The following is a 23753-nucleotide window of genomic DNA, read 5'->3' on the forward strand; positions in this document are numbered from 1 at the left end:
TAAACCAGTACCCAAGATGGAGGACAGTGAATGGAGGTTGGACTCAGAGAAGAATGCTGGAGAAGAACTTACATGGTGGGCTGAAGCTAGTAAATGGACACCTGGCAATATATACCACATCTGAGGCAATAACAGCATTTTGTTGGGGGAAATGTAAGAGAGTGCATCTCTAGTAGTTTCTAACTTGCGGCAAATATTGGAAAGTTTACAGTAACTTTGAATGTAATATGAAGCAGGGCCGGATCAAGGTCTGTGGGGGCCCTGGACAACAAATTTGTGGGGGGCCCTCACAGATCACGCCGACGATAAACCCCCGGGCAGACATCAGCGCGGAGCAGGGCAGACAGGAGTGGATGGGTGGTGGCGGCAACATCAGCAGCAGAGCCGTCCGGAGGGCAGGCTGCCGCAGCTGGACTTTCTACAGGGGAAACCCTAATGTACCTAACACAGCTCTTATTCATGCGTCGGATGCCATTATGTAGAAGCCCAGGGCATATAGAACAGCACTGAGCGGGCACCTCCAGCATGGCTGCCATAGGGCAGACACGTTACAAATGTCTGTAAGGGGCTTTTTTTTTTTGCTCTCTCGTATGATGTATAATCATCATGGCCGGATGAGGGCAGCATCTCATTCTGTCCTCAGCTGGTTCTGTGATGCACCTGTCACTGTGTGCGCGATCTCAGGGGGCAATCTCCAGGCCCCCCGGGGCTACCGTGTGCGCAGCGCAGTGTATGTAGTCATACCGACAAATTGCACCCTAGCTGGCATGCGCAGCACAGAGGGAAAGGCTGCAGAGCAGCTTCCGGGTATACTGCAGTCCCTGTAGAACAAGAGTCAGGACTAGGGAGGGCTGAGGCGGGATCACTCTGGAGCGGATATGGGCGGTGCGGCCTGCGCAGCGTGACAGTCAGAGGTCACGTTGCGCAGATCAGACTGCCTATACCCACTTCAGACTGCAGGCCGGGGATCGGGAACTCCTGGGCAGCGTTGAGCACTCGCTCAGATGCTGCCCAACATCATTTGGCAGCGGCGCCGTGAGTGTGGGGGCCCCCTGATGTGTGGGGGCCCCTGGGCGACTGCCCCTATCACCCCTGCCTTAATCCGCCACTGATATGAAGTGATTTACAAGGTAGCTATTTAAGTCAAAGATTAACTCCATATATTTGCCACAAGGGGGAAACTCAAAAACTGTGACCAATCAAATTGTGAGATTAATTGTGAGACATTCTTTATACAATTTAAAAATGTGGGTGTTAGAAGGTGAGTGAGTTTGACCTCATTAGCCTTATATAATACTGGTTTTGTGCATATTAACCTTTGATAGGTTGGGTAAGGTAATACTAATTGTGGTTATTAGCGAAATGAGTATAGAGTTTGGCATTTTATGGAGTTGGGGAGTTAAATAATGTTTGCAGGGCCGTCACCAGGCCATACACCCAGTATAATATTAGAGGAGCCCACAGCCTTCCAATAATCTCGCCTGTGAAGGGAGCAGCTGCCAGAAAGATCAGTGCACTGCTGGGCCCCCTGTCAATATACCAATTTCTATGTGGGAGGTGGAGCTGGCAGAAAGAAAGCATAATTTGTTGCAGCCTTCGCATAAATTAATAGTAGCAGTTGCCACTGCATTACTGTCTACATGTGGCTAAGGCCATGAATGAAATTGTGCTCTCAAGTTAAGTGTATGAGGGGTAAATGTATGAAGCAGTGATAAAAGAGGAGAAGTCAGTCAGAGGAGAAGTGGCCAATGGCAATCAATCAGCACTGAAGTAACATCTATAATTTGCATAATATAAAATTATACAGAGCAGCTGATTGGTTGCCATGTCAGGAATCGTAATAATAAGGGTAATCGCACTGTCACTTACTGTCATTTAACGGCTCACTGATGCACTCGCAGAGTGACCGCTTGAAGTGGTTGGCATTATATCCCTGTGTCTGTTCCTCACAAAGGTTACATGTCACTCGGTATTGTTTACAAACAGTTCTGAAAATGAGAGCAGCCATGACACCAGTGATCAGCTGACTACTGCTCACCTATCCAGCAACTAGGGTTGCCACCTCACACATCATTGATTCCTGGAGATTGCCCCTACTGCTCCCGAAAAAGTGGGCATGAACTCGTATAATGGGCGTGGCTTCTTCAGAAAAGTGGGACTTGTCTCTAATACAGGCATGTAAACAGTGCTGGTTAGACTGACAGCTAAGTGAGCAGCCGGAAAAGGAGCCAGAGTTCAGCTGTAGCCACCTGGTTGTATACTCTGCTGCCACTGATAGTTGGGCCGTAAGCTGTAAACATACAGCGGCAGTCGGAGGCGGCAGGGAGGAGTTAGAGCACAGGAGCTGTGGGCACTGTGCGGTAACTGTCTACCCTAGCTGCTAGGAAAAAAATATACCCCAGAGTCGGACTACAGGGAGCCATTGTAGGAGGGAGCCACCTTCCACACCTTCCAGCGGCCACGGCTGCAAGCAGGGAAGCAAGGCACGGACAGGAAGCCAAATAAATTAAGCCTCGGCCAAACACAACACATACCATAAGAAACTATAGATGTGTCTTCATACATCATTGCTGCAGTTGCACCAAACATCCCCTCTAGGCACATTGGGTTATGGAAGAATCTGCTAGCACTGAAAATGTGTTGCAATGCAATGTGAGTAGAATACACCAGGAGACTATACTGATTCATTTCATATGCAATACTTGTATAATTGTAAAACAAAATAAAATAATGATTACACTTGCACTACCAAAAAGTGTGTTATGATTTCAATCTGAGATTCTGTATATGCAAAGTAGCGGTTAATGAGTCTCTCTTTGTTTCCTTCTGCCCCCTTCATACAGCACATGTTCAAATGGTTGAAGGATCCCCCGACTCATTGCTGTATTGCCCAGGCCAGCCCTATCATATTCTAGGGTAATACTGGGAAGCATAAGGCATGGAAGACTAAGTTAAGCATAATACCACACTCATCATTTTAAAGTTAACAACACAGACCATCTTCACATTGAGGGAGTGGAAGTGATGCTTATTGATATATACTTCTGGTCTGAAGTGTGATACACTCAGTGCCATACAATTAATGACTCCCAGATTTTTTGAAGGCACCATCTGCCAACACTTGGCTTTCCTTAAAGTACCTAGAAATATTTGACTGTGTATTAGCAAACATTCAAGAGCTCACAAACTGGGTGGAGCCTGTGGCCATAAATTGCAGGGCTTAATATAATTTATGCAACTTAGGCACTATATATATTTACTGACCGATAAAAGTTCAAAATCATCCCTTATCTTCTAATAAAAATGTACTGGGTTTGCTTGAGCCATCCTAAACAAGTAAACCACCTTCTGATCTGTAAAGCATCGAGGGCAGGGTAACCAAATACAGTCCTCAAGAGATACCAACAGTTCATGTTTTCCAGCCCATCTAGCAGGTGCACATGTGTAGTCATTACTCACGGACACATTTTAAAAGATGCACAGGTGGAGCTAAAGACTTCACCTGTGATGCTGTGAGGATAACTGGAAAACATGTACTACTGGTAGCTCTTGAGGACTGAAGTTGTTTACCCATGGTCTAGGGACATTTTTTGGTCTATAGGTATCTGTGACATAACCTACAGTATGTTGACCTGGTTCTAATGTTGGTGTTCCACTTGTCTGCTGCACTGTTCCTCACTTTGAATAAGGAGCATACTGGGAAAAAGATCCACAGCCTTCCCAAGAACTTCCATGAATACAGATACACACAAGGAAGTGGACTGGTTGATATAGGCTTGGAATGAGTTTCAATAGGGCCTCAAGATATCATACTGTATTTAAAAAAAATTCTGCCATGATCATGTATTGTTTTAGGAAAAACTTACTAGGAAATACAATAAAATCTGCAAATCACTACCTATTACATTCCCGCATGGGTATTCAATCGTTGACGATTTTTTTTCACCAGGCGATCACTACTCAATCAAGAGTGTTTTCGCTTGTTTTTGGATATGTTTTTGCCATTTAATTTTTTTTTTTTTAATCAGCAAAGGCAAAAATAGGCGAAAAATTGCAGATTTATCGCATGCCAAAAAATTTGCTACGGATTGAATACCACCTTTAGTCTTTATTGATAGGTTGTCAAAGATAGCACATTTTATACTTTTGACTAAACACCCCATGACTCCAAACACTGCCTTTTTGTTTATTAAGCAGGGAGAGACACACTGGAATCAACAAGCAGGTAATAACATATTTTATTCTTCAAATGTATGATTTCCTGGGATTATTAGCTAAACACATCTGGGACCTGATTCTGGTCCACTCGCAAATTCTATCTCTAATGGACAAAACCATGTGCACTGCAGGTTGGGCAGATGTAATAGGTTCAGAGAGAGTTAGATTTTGTCTTTGACAGTGTTTCTGAAATGGTCTCAGGATTCCAAACAGGTCACATTTTCCAGATCATCTAGCAGGTGCATAGATGTGTGACCAACATTTTAAAGATCCACAAAACATGAACTGTTTAGGGTTCACCTAGAACCTGAGAACCACTGGTCTATGAGAGCCTCTTCTCGAACTTCATCCAGATTGGAGCATGGTCTAAGACCAAATTGGAATTGATAACAGCATAAATGACTTACAAAAATGATGAACTAGAAAGTAGCTAATGCCAGGTGAATACATCAGTTAAACCTAATTGATCTCAAATACTTATCTAATGTTTAAAGAGGAGGAATGATGTGGACAATTGTCTGTCCTAGACATTGGAAGCCACCTTGCTACCAGTAATAAATCTTTGGCCTTCAATGTTATCTTACAAAATCCCTAATTGACATCCACCTGGACAGTTTTAGGTGCTAGTATAGACACTCCTTGTGAGGTGCTAAACAAGGCAAATGCTAACACTGCCATGTTCCAGAGTTTTAATCAGAGTTTCATACGGCTGTGGTGTTTATGGGCATTCAACAAGCTGATTACTTTGCACATTGTTCTTTACACCAGTCTGTCTCCTTCTGTGTATCTCCACAGCATGCTGACACTTCAGATCCATCCAAGTTCTTTGCAGATTTAGTACAAGGATGTAGCTATGTTGAACTACTCTCTGCCTGAAAGTGTGCTGCTTCCAGATGATGCAGCACCCAATGGGGAGTCAGCACTCCCTTTAAAGGGAACTTTCTGGACACTCGAATTGCCAGTACAATGTTCTTCTCTTTAAGTCACGAGCTCCAAGATAGTCTGGATCAGTTCCAGTCTGTTTGTATCTAAGTTTAGTTGTTTGTTCTAATATAGCTACCCAGTTCCAGTCCAGTTACCTATCCGGTTCTAGTAAAGTTGTCAAGGTCCAGTAGTCTCTGACTCTAGTCCAGTTGGCAAGCCAGTTCCAGTTCCAGTAGTCTCTGCCTCCAGTCTGGTTGCCAAGCCTGCTACAGTTCCAATAGTCTCTAACTCCAGTCTATTTTCCAAACTGGCTCCAGTTCCAGTAGTCTCTCACTCTAGTTCAGTTGCCAAGCAAGTCCCAGTAGTCTCTGACTCTAGTCTGGTTGCCAAGGCAGTTCTAGTTCCATGAGTCTCTGATTCCATACTGGATGCCCAGCCAGTACTAGCTCTAGCAGTCACCAACTTCACTGTGGTCTATAGTTGGATCCTAGTTCCCCTGTTCTACAAAGCAGTTCCAGTATAAGAAATACTTCAACTAACACCTACCACATCAGACCTTCGGACAAGCCTCTTCTAGAACACTGATGTAATAATTATTACTCTTTAAAGTACTGCCCAGTACCTCTCCTTTGTTCATGAGTAAATGTTGGATCAATTCTCCCAGCTTTCTTCATACTTTCACCTACTCCAGCCAGACCCAACCCTCAGGTGTTACAAACACCTTTTGGTAAACCATGTTCAAATTTAGCATTTTCATCATTTAGGTGAGTTTCTTTGAAAAGGTATATATCGGCATTACATATATATATTAAAATTCACAACCTGTACAGGTGAATAAAGGTTCTTAACTTTCTATGAGTGGACTTTCAGCACTGTCATAACTCAGGCCCCATATATAAAGATAAAAGCAAGATATACAGTAGGTCTATATATCTGGGAAGGGGGATATTAAGGGAGAAGAAGACAGTAAAGGAAGAAAAAAAACATCAGATAACAATTAACTAGGACTTACAATAGAAACCAGTTTAAAGATCAACTACAATCTCAAACTATCAAACCTAAAAGGAGGAACCCTTCAGCAGTCTGGAAAAGAAGAGGAGCTATAAGCACTCCATAATAATTACATTTAAACATTTAGAGCAGCAGTTCTCAAACTGTGGGTCCTGACCCCAAAGTGGGTCCCGACCTTCTCAGCATGGGGTCACGCTCCATGATGCTTACCATCAGGCTGATGACTTTTCTAATCTCAGTCAGTGATTCAAGGAGTCTGAAAGATCTGTGGAATTGTCTGTTATGTTAGACTCCTCACATCATTTTGTTTCTCCACAATGCTGCCATGTATGTGCTGTCTGCTGACCACTCATGTGATGTGATGACCTTCTGCAGGAACTTGCTGGGGTCCTGTAATTATTTTTTATTGCCTATGGGGTCGCAGCGCAAAATAGATTGAGTACCCCTGATTTAGAGCATATGGTATGGCAAATAATATGAAACAGCAAAATTAGAAACATTACATACAAAAACATTATAATGAGGAAACAAAGGTAACAATGCACAATGTGAGATTGACCCAGTTTAAGAAAAACACTAATAAAAATCAACAATTTATGCTAGGGTCCTTTTTTTACCCAAATAAAGATACAACAGAGACCAGGGGTCAAATGTAATAGGGTGTGAGAATCAGAAAGTGAGAGATTTTAGGAGAGTTTTCACAATTTTTTTTTTTTTTGCTACCTTTTCTATCCGCAAGCCATGAACAAGGTGATTACAAGAAGTAGGGGCACCAAGGACAGAGTAATGGTTAGCATTACTGGCTTATATCACTGAGGTCATGGGTTCAATTCCCACCATGGCCATAACTGTGTCGAGTTTGCATATTCTCCCCGTACTTGTGTGGGTTTACTCCAGGGACTCCTGTTTCCTCCCACAATCCAAAAATATACTGGTAGGTTAATTGGCTTCCAACAAAATTAGAATGTCTGTGTGTGCGTGTATATGTGGTAGGGAATATAGATTGTGTACATATTTGTATTAGAGATGTGCGGCGGCCACTTTTTCGGGTTTTGGTTTTGGATCTGGATCTCCCTTCGTGTTTTGGATATGGATTGGTTTTGGCAAAACCACCCTTGTGGGTTTTGGTTTTAGTTTTATGAAAAAATGCTAAAAATGGCTAAAATAACAGAATTTGGGCCTGTTTTTGCCCCTAAAGTATTATTGACCTCAATAACATTAGTTTCCACTCATTTCTAGTCAATTTTGATCACTTCACAGCTTACAAAATTGTTTTCATTTACTGTAGTTGGGCCAAAAGGGTATACCGAGGTAGCTGGATGACTAAGCTAAGCGACAGCAGTCGGCATCACAGTCGACAGGGTGGCAGTTTAATAAACTATCCGCAAAAAAGAGAAATGCTCCAAACAGCAAATACAAAGAGGTATCGGCCTTGTCATGACTGGTGGTAGCAGCTTCAGCACTCCCACTATTTCCTCCTCCATCATCCTCCAAAAATGTGTTTTTATTTTATTTATTACTTTTATTTATTTTTCTTACTTTACACTGGACACAGCCTGTCACACTGGACACAGCCCCTTGGACACTGGACACTGCCCCTGGACACAGCCCCTGGACACTGCCCCTGGACACTGGACACTGCCCCTGGACACAGCCCCTGGACACTGCCCCTGGACACTGGACACAGCCTGTCACCCTGGACACAGCCCCTGGACAATGGACACAGCCTCTGGACACAGCTCCTGTACACTGGACACAGCCGTCACACTGGACACAGCCCCTGGACAATGGACACAGCCGTCACACTGGACACAGCCTCTGGACACCGCCCCTGTACACTGGACACTGGATATATGTCGTCACATTGGACACTGGATATATGTCATCACACTGGACAATGGATATATGTCACGCTGGACACAGGATATATGCCGGCACACATTACTTGTCACACTGAACACAGGATATATGTTGTGACTTGTCACACTGGACACAGGATATATTGTCGTCACACTGGACACAGGATATATGTCGTCACACTGGACACAGGATATATGTTGTCACACTGGACAATGGATATATGTCACGCTGGACACAGGATATATGCCGGCACACATTACATGTCACACTGGACACAGGATATATGTTGTGACTTGTGACACTGGACACAGGATATATTGTCGTCACACTGGCCACTGGATATATGTCGTCACACTGGACACAGGATATATGTCGTCACACTGGACACAGGATATATGTCGTCACACTGGACACAGGATATATGTCGTCACACTGGACACTGGATATATGTCGTCACAGTGGACACAGGATATATGTCGTCACACTGGACAATGGATATATGTCACGCTGGACACAGGATATATGTCGTCACACTGGACACAGGATATATGCCGTCACACTGGACACAGGATATGTCGTCAGTCGTCACACAGGACAGGACACAGGATATATGTTGTGAGTGACTCGTGACACTGGACAATGGATAAGATATAGGCCGTCACACTGGACACAGCCCCTTGTATTAATGCTGCCCCTGTACACAGTGTACTACTCAGCAGCACTGCAGCCCCTGCGTGTGAGCACTGCAGCACTGAGTTAGTTAGTTAAATCACAAAAAAAACACAGGGTTCAGGGCTAAATAAAATAAATCACAGCACAGGGCTTAGGGCTAAATAAATCACAACAGGGCACGGGCCACAGGACAGCCCCTGGACAGTGGACACTGCAGCCCCTGCGTGTGAGCACTGCAGCACCTAGTTAGTTAAATCACACTACAGGGCTCAGGCCTATAAACAGTCACTGACTCTCAAGTCTACAACACAGGGCAGTGAGGGCACAGGGCAGGTCACGGAGCACAGCACAGGGCAGTGAGGGCACAGGGCAAGTCACAGAGCACAGCACAGGGCAGTGAGGGCACAGGGCAGGTCACGGAGCACAGCACAGGGCAGTGAGGGCACAGGGCAGGTCACGGAGCACAGCACAGGGCAGTGAGGGCACAGGGCAGGTCACGAGGCACAGCACAGGGCAGTGAGGGCACAGGGCAGGTCACGGAGCACAGCACAGCACGGAGCACATGGCACGGAGCACAGCACAGGGCAAGTGAGGGCACAGGTCAGGCCACGGAGCACATGGCACAGAGCACAGCACGGAGCACACGGAGCTTCTCAACCACCCTCTTCCCTCTCCAAGATTGGAGTGAAGATGGCGGGGCGCGCGTGCGTCTTTTATAAGATCCCGCTCCCGCGAGAATCCGACAGCGCGATGATGACGTTCGGCCTCGTTATTGGTCCAGAATTCAGGCGGGAACACCCGAGCCGGCTCGGATCTGGCCCGGATCCCGGATATTCGGATCTGTCGGATCTCGGGAATCCGGACCCGCTCATCTCTAATTTATGCTAGGGTCCTTTTTTTACCCAAATAAAGATACAACAGAGACCAGGGGTCAAATGTAATAGGGTGTGAGAATCAGAAAGTGAGAGATTTTAGGAGAGTTTTCACATTTTTTTTTTTTTGCTACCTTTTCTATCCGCAAGCCATGAACAAGGTGATTACAAGAAGTAGGGGCACCAAGGACAGAGTAATGGTTAGCATTACTGGCTTATATCACTGAGGTCATGGGTTCAATTCCCACCATGGCCATAACTGTGTCGAGTTTGCATATTCTCCCCGTACTTGTGTGGGTTTACTCCAGGGACTCCTGTTTCCTCCCACAATCCAAAAATATACTGGTAGGTTAATTGGCTTCCAACAAAATTAGAATGTCTGTGTGTGCGTGTATATGTGGTAGGGAATATAGATTGTGTACATATTTGTATTAGAGATGTGCGGCGGCCACTTTTTCGGGTTTTGGTTTTGGATCTCCCTTCGTGTTTTGGATATGGATTGGTTTTGGCAAAACCACCCTTGTGGGTTTTGGTTTTAGTTTTATGAAAAAATGCTAAAAATGGCTAAAATAACAGAATTTGGGCCTGTTTTTGCCCCTAAAGTATTATTGACCTCAATAACATTAGTTTCCACTCATTTCTAGTCAATTTTGATCACTTCACAGCTTACAAAATTGTTTTCATTTACTGTAGTTGGGCCAAAAGGGTATACCGAGGTAGCTGGATGACTAAGCTAAGCGACAGCAGTCGGCATCACAGTCGACAGGGTGGCAGTTTAATAAACTATCCGCAAAAAAGAGAAATGCTCCAAACAGCAAATACAAAGAGGTATCGGCCTTGTCATGACTGGTGGTAGCAGCTTCAGCACTCCCACTATTTCCTCCTCCATCATCCTCCAAAAATGTGTTTTTATTTTATTTATTACTTTTATTTCTTTTTCTTACTTTACACTGGACACAGCCTGTCACACTGGACACAGCCCCTTGGACACTGGACACAGCCCCTGGACACTGCCCCTGGACACTGGACACAGCCTGTCACCCTGGACACAGCCCCTGGACAATGGACACAGCCTCTGGACACAGCTCCTGTACACTGGACACAGCCGTCACACTGGACACAGCCCCTGGACAATGGACACAGCCGTCACACTGGACACAGCCTCTGGACACCGCCCCTGTACACTGGACACTGGATATATGTCGTCACACTGGACACTGGATATATGTCGTCACACTGGACAATGGATATATGTCACGCTGGACACAGGATATATGCCGGCACACATTACTTGTCACACTGAACACAGGATATATGTTGTGACTTGTCACACTGGACACAGGATATATTGTCGTCACACTGGACACAGGATATATGTCGTCACACTGGACACAGGATATATGTCGTCACACTGGACAATGGATATATGTCACGCTGGACACAGGATATATGCCGGCACACATTACATGTCACACTGGACACAGGATATATGTTGTGACTTGTGACATTGGACACAGGATATATTGTCGTCACACTGGCCACTGGATATATGTCGTCACACTGGACACAGGATATATGTCGTCACACTGGACACAGGATATATGTCGTCACACTGGACACAGGATATATGTCGTCACACTGGACACTGGATATATGTCGTCACAGTGGACACAGGATATATGTCGTCACACTGGACAATGGATATATGTCACGCTGGACACAGGATATATGTCGTCACACTGGACACAGGATATATGCCGTCACACTGGACACAGGATATGTCGTCAGTCGTCACACAGGACAGGACACAGGATATATGTTGTGAGTGACTCGTGACACTGGACAATGGATAAGATATAGGCCGTCACACTGGACACAGCCCCTTGTATTAATGCTGCCCCTGTACACAGTGTACTACTCAGCAGCACTGCAGCCCCTGCGTGTGAGCACTGCAGCACTGAGTTAGTTAGTTAAATCACAAAAAAAACACAGGGTTCAGGGCTAAATAAAATAAATCACAACACAGGGCTTAGGGCTAAATAAATCACAACAGGGCACGGGCCACAGGACAGCCCCTGGACAGTGGACACTGCAGCCGCTGCGTGTGAGCACTGCAGCACCTAGTTAGTTAAATCACACTACAGGGCTCAGGCCTATAAACAGTCACTGACTCTCAAGTCTACAACACAGGGCAGTGAGGGCACAGGGCAGGTCACGGAGCACAGCACAGGGCAGTGAGGGCACAGGGCAAGTCACAGAGCACAGCACAGGGCAGTGAGGGCACAGGGCAGGTCACGGAGCACAGCACAGGGCAGTGAGGGCACAGGGCAGGTCACGGAGCACAGCACAGGGCAGTGAGGGCACAGGGCAGGTCACGAGGCACAGCACAGGGCAGTGAGGGCACAGGGCAGGTCACGGAGCACAGCACAGCACGGAGCACATGGCACGGAGCACAGCACAGGGCAAGTGAGGGCACAGGTCAGGCCACGGAGCACATGGCACAGAGCACAGCACGGAGCACACGGAGCTTCTCAACCACCCTCTTCCCTCTCCAAGATTGGAGTGAAGATGGCGGGGCGCGCGTGCGTCTTTTATAAGATCCCGCTCCCGCGAGAATCCGACAGCGCGATGATGACGTTCGGCCTCGTTATTGGTCCGGAATTCAGGCGGGAACTCCCGAGCCGGCTCGGATCTGGCCCGGATCCCGGATATTCGGATCTGTCCGATCTCGGGGATCCGGACCCGCTCATCTCTAATTTGTATATATTAAATGTTTTGTGTGTCATATGTGTGTGACTGTTAGTAAGCATATTTTTAAATAAAGTATTAAAAGCTAAGTCTTAAATAAAAGCAACTTTACAGGTTTTTTTTCCCATTCATTCATTCGTTCATTCACTGACAGTACTTATTCAATATCGATACAGTATATTCCATATTCCTTATTTGTGTATAGTCCTACAGTACACATCAACAATACTCCTATCACTAACCTAACATTTTAATTTTCAAGAGTGCCCCAACAAAAAGAGAGTATTTCCTTCTTCTTCAAATTCCAGGTTATATAGATTGTAAGCTCCACTGGGGCAGAGACTGATGTAAATCATAGCTGCCTACCCTCCTGCATTCTGCAGGAGACTCCCTGAAATAGCAGCAATCTCCCTCTCTCCCTCATTAGTCTACCAGTCTCCCTCATTTCACCTAGCCCACATTACACTGTTACATTTTTAGGGAAAAAAGGAATGAGAGACAGATACTGTACATTTACATTGAATCATCTGCACCATTTACCAGCACATTACCAAGTATAGTATCTCTTACTGACTGCTTTGTGGCTCATCTACATTTGGATATAAGCCATTTTAAAAGGTGATGGCAATCACATTACCAGGGAAGCCCAGGAACAGAGCATATGCTCCCTCATGCAGAGGGTCAGGTAGGAAACCCTGCTCTCAGGTGTTGTAGATGAAGCTTTTAGATATAGAAGATTATAGGATTTATGCAATAAGATGCGAATGCTGTGAAGCAGCAAGATTTTCTCACCTGCACAATACAGGTTGAGTAGTCCGTAATCAAAATGGTCGTGACCAGAAGAATTTTGGAACTCAGCTGGAACTCAGTGTCCGTGTAGTGGCCGCCTGTGTAATTGATGTCTCTGGCGGAATTGGCAGTGAGTACAAGCGTATGGGACAACAATGGTGGACTTCACAGGAAAAACTAACTCCTCTCCACGGGTGCCAGGATCCTCTAACTAGTTTCGCTCCAATCTGAGCTTTTTCAAAGAGTACTGTTTTATAAATTAGATTTTTTTACAAATCATTAAATAATCATTTATTAAAAATTGTGTGGAACGGTGACTCAGCCATATTGCACTCTATACAGACAAAAGCGCAGACACTGGGATTTTTATCAGTCTTAACATCTTCGTAGCCCCTTGGCAAAACGATGCACTGGGGTCAATGCACAAGTTCTTGAGGCGCAGACTGCAATATTGTGTCCGTGGGCAGCTGTTTGTGCCTAGGCCCTAACAGGGCCAGTGTAAGGCTTCTCAGCACCCTAGCCAAACCTTAAACTACTGCCGCGCCCCCCCCCCCCGCCCCCCCATACTGCCACCAATAACCATTTTCCAACCGCTTAATGCATACTTGCCTAACATTCTGGAATATCAGGGAGCCTCTTCACAATTGAGTGATCCTCCCAGGCTCCCAGGAAGGTGGGCAAGTCCCCTGCTTTCCCTGGAGGACCCCCAGCACCCTCCCCTTTGCAACCCACAACAGAGTATAAGGAAGAGAGGGCAGCACAGTAGGGAAGCATGCCTCAAGAGAAAGAATAGAGGTGAGGTCTGAGAAGTTCCACAGCAACCACCTGCATTAAGTACAACAAGGATCATCACAGACATCCTTGATTTTTTGATAGGCAGATTGGTGGCACCCCCACAGATCCCGGCACCCTATGCAGCTGCCTAGTGGTAGAGCTGGCCCTGGGCCCTAAACAACTGTTCACTGTGCATGCCCCTGTATATTATATATACATACTGTATGCAGCCTGGTTTGGGTTGGTGTACATTTCTTGCATGGTATATAATGTCCCTTAAAACAACATATAGCTTGAAATAGGAAGAGTAAATTCTAAGTAGCGCGGTAAAAGTATTGTTAAATCAATCAAAGAAAGCTAAATGGGAAGACTGTAGACCTAAAAATAAAATAACATAGGTATCGCTTAAAAAAAATCTAGCAGTGAAACTATAAAAATATATGGTATTCTTATTGTAACACCCAACACAAAATATATATTTAAAAAAAAAAATGCCAAAAGTGAAGCATTCCAAAGTATGCAAAGTATGAATATGACTAAACAAGGCACTATTTTTACATACAGTACAACAGTTCGTTCAATGAGAAATGCAGTCAGAAGTGTCTTAAGTGTAGTTTTCCTATTTCTGAACAAAACACCCATTGTCTCTGTCTACTAATCTGGTTATGGTAGGAATGTGCTGTGGATGCTGCCCTGGTCAGCTAAAGGTAACAAGGTGAGAAAGAGCAGTTCAAGGACGCTCTGATGAAAAGCATAGCCTGATCAGAGTTTTCAGGTGCAAAGTGATTTCAAAAAGTCTGTTAACCATCCGTGTTACACAGCAACAGAACATACAATGAATGGAATACATTTAAGCTATTTTGGCTTCTGAATAAGACTGCAAAATAGTTTGCTAATGCAAAAAAAATGACACCCATATACAGATGCAATATTTAGCCTAACTGGGATAATACTTAGTTTAAGCATCTACACAATCATGGACCATACTTGCCTACTTTTGAAAACTAGTTCCAGGGAGATTATAGTTGGTAGTAGAATTTTGCAAAGTGCCCAACTGAAGGGGCGTGTCAATGCTCCACCCAAAGTGCGTGCCTAGTACCATATATGGAGAGATTGCGAAAAGAGATTGTGAATGTGGCACCTAGAAGTGTGTGTACTGCTACATCTGAGAGGAATTTTTAAAAATGACTTACAGATGTAGCGCCTCTCATTCAGCCTACCCATGGCGTTTCAAGGTGTCTTGATAAAGCTGTGAGTCAACACAGCGAAACGCGTTGGTGTAGACCTGTTTTGGAGTTATAACACCCACCACCATTTGGAGAAGAGGTTGACCACCTGCTCAACATTGGATCGTGTCCTTCAAATCCAGCACCAGAGGCACTTCTACCGTTTATAAACCTGACCAATTGGACTTCCGTTTATAGGTCCCCCCGGGCTGGCTACATAACATCTTTTGCCAACGGGTTTGGAACCAGGAGACCACAAGGACATTCAGGACTACCATCTAACGGACTCACAGTGCACTCGGACGTCCATCTCGATCCACGCAGGTTATATCAATCCCCCATTTGGTGACTATTGACACTCCACAGGTCCCCCACACCCATAATAGGTCCAATTCTTATTCTAGATTTTAGATATTGTGTTGTATATGTATGTCTAATCGTTATTAAATTGTTATATCTTTTAAATTGATACATGCACTCGTAAATTTGTTATAGCGCTGCTCCAATCTTGTGTTTTTTCTCATACTGTAGTATACTGTGGAAGCTCGTTCCACTCGGCAAATGTTGATACCATTCCATCGGTACAGTATATCAATCCACCGCTAGATTGGTGGAGCATTAGCCACCCAGAGGTGGAGACTTGTATTGCATGGTGAGCATCCACGCCCCTTGGTGGATGGGAGCCAAAACCTCTGCGATGGCGCGCTGGTGGCAAGAATGAGAGACGCTCCATCTGTACTACAGTATTTTTGCAAATACTGGGCCAAATATGTCCATACAATACCCCAGGCAGGGTCTATATCACAGGTGGTGGGAAACAATATTTGGGTAATGTCACCAATGTCTATTTCATCGATCATCATCAGAATATGCAGTCCAATCTGACCTTGTGTTCAACAGAGGTCCTGGTGATGACATTAAACAACATCATTAACGATATCATTCAGTGTCTACTCATGTGTAATTCATTTTTGCATTCCTGCCACTATCGCTAACGATATCGTCAGTGCCGCATGTCATACAGCTTCCGGCGGTTCAGAGGGAGGGATGATGACATCATCAGAGGTCCCAATCTCCCCACAGCCATCGCAGTGCCGAGTAAGTCTTAGCTTACATGACGCTGCACATGGGGGTGGGGGGAAATTCATTTGATGGTCAGTGATTCCTAATTAATTTCTCCCTCTTCACATGGCTGCGATTGCATTTGAAGCTGGCAGATTGCAGATTACACACAGACGGGGAGGCGGCTATTGTTAGGAGCTGCACGGGCAGCGCCTCCGCTCGCCCGGCAGTCTCCTCTAAAGTTCTCCCGGCGGTTGCCGGGTTACCTCGACGCCGTCGCGTCATCAGCCGGGAGCTTCCGGCGGACGATGACGGGCATCAGGCTGCCGGCGTACAACCCCTTCCTCCCCTGCCGCAGCGGTTGCCAAGACGACGGGGGACGCCTGGCGGCCGCAGGGAGGAAGGGGTGTGCATGACGCCGCACGCAGCGTCAGGGTAGTGCGTGGCGCGCTATTTAAACTGGATTGCCGGGGAACTCAGACGCCGGCTATAGCTCTTGATTTGGCGTCCAGAGTGTTTCCGGTTCCAGGCTCCTGTTCTACGCTTGGCTCCCGTTTCCAGTACCTGTTCCTGGCTGCCTCCAGGATCCTTGCCTGTGTCTGCCTGCTGATCTCTTGGTTTTCAGATAAGTTGGGAGATTCCCACTCCTTGTCTCCCTACTTGTCATTTATTTATTGTATCACCATATTGTGTATTGTTACACCCGTCAGCAGTTCTTATTTTGTCAGCATATTGTGTATTGTTACACCCGTCAGCAGTTCTTATTGTGTCAGCATATTGTGTATTGTTACACCCGTCAGCAGTTCTTATTGTGTCAGCATATTGTGTATTGTTACACCCGTCAGCAGTTCTTATTGTGTCAGCATATTGTGTATTGTTACACCCGTCAGCAGTTCTTATTGTGTCAGCATACTGTGTATTGTTACACCTGCTAAGCATTTGGGTACACCTCGTGTATTGTGATACCGGTCAGCTTGGCCACGGTACATTGTCTTACCCGTTGCCAACAGCATTAGCACAGCGGGTTCCAGCTTAGACTGCTATCCACTGGCACCCCCCTCCGTGGGGCAGGGTGGTTCTCGCCTCCTTGTTTGTTAGGTAGATTTCCCCTTGTTTACCTCTGGCCTTGGCGGCTGCGTTGTCACTAGTAAGACCAGGTGGCATCGGGGTGGGAGCCTGACTAACGGGCTCCCACGAACGCGGCTATTATTGGTGAAGGTTAGCTTAGCACGCATCCACCAACTCCAAGGGGTGACAACGGAGTTAGGGTAGGCGAGATCTCTCTGTTCCTAACAGCTATATGATCGCTGGGCTCCGACGATCCCAACAATGAAGTCTGAAACATGCCTTATATTGACCAAAAACAGCATGACTGCCACTAAACTATATCGTTTGTAACATTATTTAGTGTGTGTGGCGTATATTGTCTTTCTGGGAATTCCAGGCAGTTTGAGGCAAATCCAGAGTGACAATGCATCTTTAGTAGACTCAGGTCCCTTTTATTTTGACATACAAAACGCTGGCTTACTAAGACTATGGGTGAAATGTAATAGGGTGCGATTGTGGTGCCCCAGTCCGGTGGCACCCCTTTGTGTTGGGGCTGGCCCTGTAATTGAAGCCAATGTTGTCTAAAAGACCCTGCACCTGCCCGGGACTGCGGGGGTTAATGAGAGCAGTGGGTTGCTAGGACCCAGTTGGTGCCTTTACCTTGCCTTGGAGCACAGGAAGCCTAGCCTGACAAGGATTGGATGGTGCAAAGCAGGAAGGCCGGTAAGATGAGAACCAACCTGGGAAGGACGATCCAGAAATGCAGGTCCACCTGCAGTACTTCAGAGCACAATGAGAGTGTCTGGTGTACAAAATGTCATGGATAAATCACAAATCTGCCCAAGAAGGATCTTAGGTCATGTCGTGTGGTTCAGTGTGCCACGTGGGTATGGCTTAATCAAAAGCACAGATACCAGATGAAGTGTATATGTACACTATACCGCCATTCAGAACACCAACCCTGAGAACGGTTTCCGGAGTTTGAAAAGTTGTGGAGTTTGAGCTTGCAAACGGAAAGAAAGGCATCAAGGTTGTCAATGTGACTGGTCCGAATGGAACAAGGCAACAGACATGCCCCAGAGCACTGACTATGGTATAGAGAGCCTCCACCGTACAACCAGCAAGATTACCAGCATAGCAGAAGCAGAGAGGAGCCCAAAGAAATTAACGTGGAGATTGGTAGGCCTACCACCGATCCTCCTCAACCTGACCAGATGCCCCGACCACCAGAACCTGACATCCAGAAGCAACGCAAACTGCTGGGAGAGAGTGAGAAAACAGTTGTGAAGAGTGAGGCAGTACACCAGAGCCTGCAAGAAGTAACTAGGCCTCAGCTTTCCCCTGAACCAAAGCGGGAGTGCATTGCCAGAATGCAGGACGAGAATTACTGTGCAAAAAAAATCTCGGGCAAACAGATGCCAATGCGACCGACTGGAAAATGTGCCCTGAAGTCGTGGCCCACATCACCCGAAACTAAGGCCACTAGGGAAAGCACAAAGGCAGCTAGGAATGCTGAGACCCTTTCCACTGAAGTGAAGCCTGTACAGCGAGTACACGACCATAACAGGAGAAGAATTTTCCTTTATAGCAGGTTATACAGAGATCCATCAGTGTCACGACGGATTGTTGTGGATCCACTGGGGGTGTGGATTCTGACACGGATGCCAATGGTGGAGAAAGAACTGCTGGTCGAATATACTGGCGTCTCATAGGAGTCTCCAAGGAGTTTGGCTATACTCCTAATCAGAGGCGCGGAGTCTAACTGAGTGGCGGTTTTCACCAGGGACCCCCGCAAGGGGATTTGGACTTAGCTGCGTCTACCCAGCAGGTCGCGGCCCTCCAATCAGGAGCCTCCAAAGAGATTTGGGACACTTGCTGGAACAGATGGATATAGCTGTACTCAGGAGACGCTTGAAATAATAATAGAACTTAGGAGACACTTGAAACGTGAACTGAACTCAGAAGGCACTCGGAGGGTTAACAGAACTCAGGAGGCACTTGAAGGGTTAACGGAACTCAGGAGACACTTGGAAGGTAAACAGAACTCAGGAGGCAGTTGAAGGGTTAACGGAACTCAGGAGACACTTGGAAGGTAAACTGAACTCAGGAGGCACTTGAAGGATAACGAGATGCTTCTGATTGCGAACAGGACTCAGAGAGACCTGGAGCTGTGTACACTCTCACTGGCTGTCAGCAGGACACTGAGCAGAAAGCAGAAGTAGCAGCAGCATTGGAGAATAGGCGGCCAAGCCTTTTATTTCTCAAGGCAGTGATGTCACAGGCCCAACCTCCAATCAGAGGTTATATCAGACCCTGCCCCCTTCTGCCTAATGCCACAAGCAAGATGGCGGCGCCCGTCCCAGGAGCTGACCGCGGGAACAGCCGGACCCCCAGAGGACATACCCCCGTCCCTGCCAGTGACACCAAGTCGGGGAAGCGCTGAGTGACGGGTGTAGCACCGCCAGGAGTACAGCGCCCGTGCAGGTGAGTAATGCACGCGGCGCAATGCTCTGCAGAACCGGCGGCGGCTGGGGGACCTGACAATCAGACGTAATAAAGGCGCACCACGTGCGTAGTGCAAATTGCAATCCGTGATAGTGGGTACCATTCATGTACATCGTTGAAGCACCTGTACCGCAGAGGGATGGGAATCCTGTGGCAGAGAGATGGATGCCCTAGTGAGCACACTTTAGCTACTTAGGTAACAGTAAAATGTAAAAATGCATATATTTGTTCATGCTTCATTTTATTACCGTTAAGTGTTTGAAGTCTGTCAAACTTATGTGATATTCCAGAGACTTTTGCTCAGGACTTGGAGTCCTTTTAGTATGCGCTGGGACACGCATAATTGCAGCAGGGGGATTTGTGGTGCCCCACTCTGGTGGCACCCCTTTGTGTTGGGCCTGACCCTGTAATTGCAGCCAACGCTGAGTAAAAAGACCCTGCACTTGCCTGCGGCTGCAAGGGTTAATGAGAGCAGCGGGGTGCTAGGACCCAATTGGTGTCCTTACCTCGCCTTGGAGCATGGGAAGCATAGCCTAACAGGGATTGGACGGCGCAAAACGGGAAGGTGAGAGGCGCGGTAAACAGAGGTGGTTGAGGACTAGCCCAGTGAGCAGCGTGTGGCTGGGGGCAGGAGAGAAGCAGCAGCTGGGAGCAAGGCTGCAGAGGAGGGACAGAGTGGTGTGTGCCAGAGGGGCTGGAGATCTGCATACCTGTCGTCACACAAGAGCAAGGAGGTGTGGTAGCCTCTGGAGAGGCAGAGTGAGCGGTTGTGCCACAGAAGGATAGGAGAGCAGCGTGACTGGATCCCTGACTGGCAGGAGCCCACCCTCAGGTACAGGGATGCTTCATATTTCCTCTGGCTGGCCTACATCCCTGCCGCCCCAACAAAGGTTGACTCCAAAGCAGCCACCTGTACCCTTACATTTCCAAGCAGGGACACCCCACACATCACCTTCCCATTGTTTCCATAGGAAGGGAACTTTATTCTAAAGACACAGCAGAGGGGTCTCTGGTCCCATAGGGTAACCCCATTATTCCCACTGGTAAGTAAACGGAGAACACTATAAGGGCCAAGGGCCTCCTTACGCAGAGTGAGCAGTGACTCTTTCCGGCAATACCCTGCCCCTTGCATTAGGGACAACCCTATTACGGAGCAAGGCACTCTCGCATTTGCCAGCACTCTGGTAAAGTGAGCCTAGATAACTGACCTTGGTTCATGCCATTGCTCAATCACGAGGGACCCCAGTGGATGGAACGACTTGCCCTTAGTGCAGAGTGCGTACCCCCTAATTGGAGCCCCCTGATTGCTGCAAAAACACTGTGGGCCTTATTTTGGTTCATTCTTTCTGACAAAATCCTTCTTAGATGGACAAAACCATGTGCACTGCAGGGGGGGGCAGATGTAACATGTGCAGAGAGAATTAGATTTGGGTGAGTAATTTTGTTTCTGTGCAGGAAAAATACTGACTGCTTTATTTTTACACTGCAATATAGATCTCACTTTGAAGTAAAACCCCACCCAAATCTAATTCTCTCTGCACATGTTACATCTGCCCCACCTGCAGTGCACATGGTTTTGCCCATCTAAGAAGGATTTTGTCAGAAAGAATGAACCAAAATAAGGCCCTGTGAGAGGTACTGACATCACGGGGTGGAGGAATTTTGGGACTACAGGACTTTTATTTCCTGCATGATGTAAAACACCATCTTGTGGACAATTGATATATTACGCCAGTCTGTTGTTGCTATATAATCATTATTCTGTGTCTGTTGAAGTGGGATGTCATTATTATCCAGGATTTACAGTAATAATTGAAAAGCATTGCCTGTATCTCATTTGTGTATGTAATCTGTGTCCATCCGTATTGGAGTTGATGTTTGATGTGCACTGTCTGTGCTAGTGATGTGTACCAGGAACCCAGGTACGACATCACATTGCTCTATTACAAGGGTCACTTTTACACAATCTTTTTAGTAACATAAAAAAATTGCACCAGATCACACGGCATATGTGCGATTTTCAGCCGAAAATAATATGTGAGATTTTTTAGAACAAGCCAGACATCACTGGCGATTTTTTAGTAATAGAGGAAAAAACTTACAAGGGTGCCCTCATATTTAAGAAACCAGCACCAGGCTCCAACAGCCAGCAGTGTAAAGCCACAGCTGGAGGACATGCTGGAACCTTTTCCCACCGGTATGGAGTCATGCTGGCCGGTCAGTTCAGTTTGCGGCCAGCATGGCTCCAATACCGGTGTGGAAAGGTCCTGCCGTGCTGCAGCGTCCATGGATTCCCACTGCAGTGTGTGGTCCTGGTTACCTGATGAGGGGAGGGGCTGCTGTATTGCCAGTGGTAGTTATACATTCACACCATGTGGTTTTGTGCCCATGAGAGAGGAAGTACGTGGTACGAGTACTCAGTGGTGTAACCATAATTTTGCTTCCCCAAACCAAATTAATTTCAGGTGCCCATCCCCATAATGCTCCACACATTACGCCACACACCATAATGCCACCTACACTATACGTTGCGTATTGTAATGCCCCTTACACTATATGTCACACTGCCTGTAAATAAACCTGTCCCAGCAGCAACTGCAGCCAGTAGCTGTGCAGCACGAGAGGAGGGGCAGCATCACGCATCCTCACCAGTCACCCTCATGCCACCCTAAAACACTGGCTGAGTGTGTGCCACTGCATAATATAGGCAGTCCCTGGGTGTGCAGTGCTGGTGCTGCACATGCTCTGTTAACGCACAGGCAGTCTGTAGTGCAGCTACATTGATAAGTCCTTCTTTCACTAGAGGCCAGGCAAGATGGTGGCTAGGCTGTGGCAGGTGAGGTGATGGCTAGGCTGCGGCAGGGGAGGTGACGGCTAGGCTGCGGCAGGGGAAGTGATGGTTTGACTGTGGTATTGGGGGTTAGTTAGACTGCACCCTCCCTTCTACTGTATGTCCCCCCTGCACAGTCACAGGGATGCCTCTGTGGAACAGCCAGACGACTATTTAATCACCCCCTCCCCACTGCTGTGTCAGTGCAATATAGCCAACCATAGCCTGCCAATGTCCCCTCTCAACAATGCCTTTGCAGGACTGTAGCCCCTCATCACTGCACCCATCCCTATCAGTGCACACCCAAATCTCCCTTATTACATATCCATCAATAAATCAGTGACCTGGAAAAACCGTACGGGACCAGTCAGCGGGGCTGACGGGAGGCACTGGGTCCGGGAAACATTGCTAACGCTGATCATCTTGACTTGTCTTCATCTGGCGACCTGATGCCGCTGTGGTCCCCTCCCCCATCCCTTCTGAGATATGGGCTGGCCGCCTGTGGAGCAGGGACATGGGTTAGCCACTGAGTATGTTAAATACCTCGTGTGGTCACAGTGTGGCAGTTGTCAGGGTCAGAGAGGTGTGCAACTGGTCGAGTCTGAAGGAGCATAGAGTCAGGAGTCAGGGACATGGGCACCCAGACAGCATCTCAGATTAGAGCCCCTTTCACTGGTCCGCTTATTGCTGCCGTCATTTCAAATCTGGTTAGTGACGCGCGGCACAGCTGTGGGCGGGCCTTACAACTTTTGGCCTCACATTCTGTCAGCCTCCCTGGAAACTTCCAGGTGACTTTAAAGGCAAATTGCCCCTGGCTCTCATGTTGTGTTCTCCACTCCCTCCCTCTTCAGCCACAAGGAGGGATGCGGGCGCTTTCTCCACATGCCTGACTCATCATCTGTCTGTGCAGCAGTGCCGCTTTTTATTCTCATCGCTCCCCGCAGATCCCTCGGCGCTGGGTCCTCCAAGCTACCGCAGGGTCTGCGTAACTTTAGTTACACCACTGCGAGTACTACCTTTGGGCTTTTATATATGTCTATATACACAGGGTGAGTATCACTTATCCAAAATGCTCGGGACCACGAGCATTTTGGATAAGGGTTTTTTTTTTGTAAATGTCAAACTTACCTGGTCCCCTGGTGGTGCTCCAATGGTCCCCTGATGTCCAAAGTGTCCCCTGGCGTCCACGGCGGCATTTGGAATCCTCTTCAGCGG

The 23753-nt window shown here is 46.9% G+C and overlaps 1 protein-coding gene across 1 annotated transcript in view; it reads right to left on the minus strand.

Annotated features, from left to right (window-relative positions):
- The window catches only part of SSC4D (scavenger receptor cysteine rich family member with 4 domains), a 105989-nt gene extending 82782 nt beyond the window's left edge, over positions 1-23207 (minus strand). The window contains exon 1 of the mRNA XM_083171161.1: positions 23082-23207. The gene's annotated coding sequence lies outside the window, so the exon portion shown is untranslated. The remainder of the gene's footprint in view (positions 1-23081) is intronic.
- Positions 23208-23753: the final 546 nt, after the last annotated feature.

This window comes from Crinia signifera, chromosome 2, assembly GCF_055691185.1.
Source record: "Crinia signifera chromosome 2, ASM5569118v1, whole genome shotgun sequence".
NCBI lineage: Eukaryota > Metazoa > Chordata > Amphibia > Anura > Myobatrachidae > Crinia > Crinia signifera.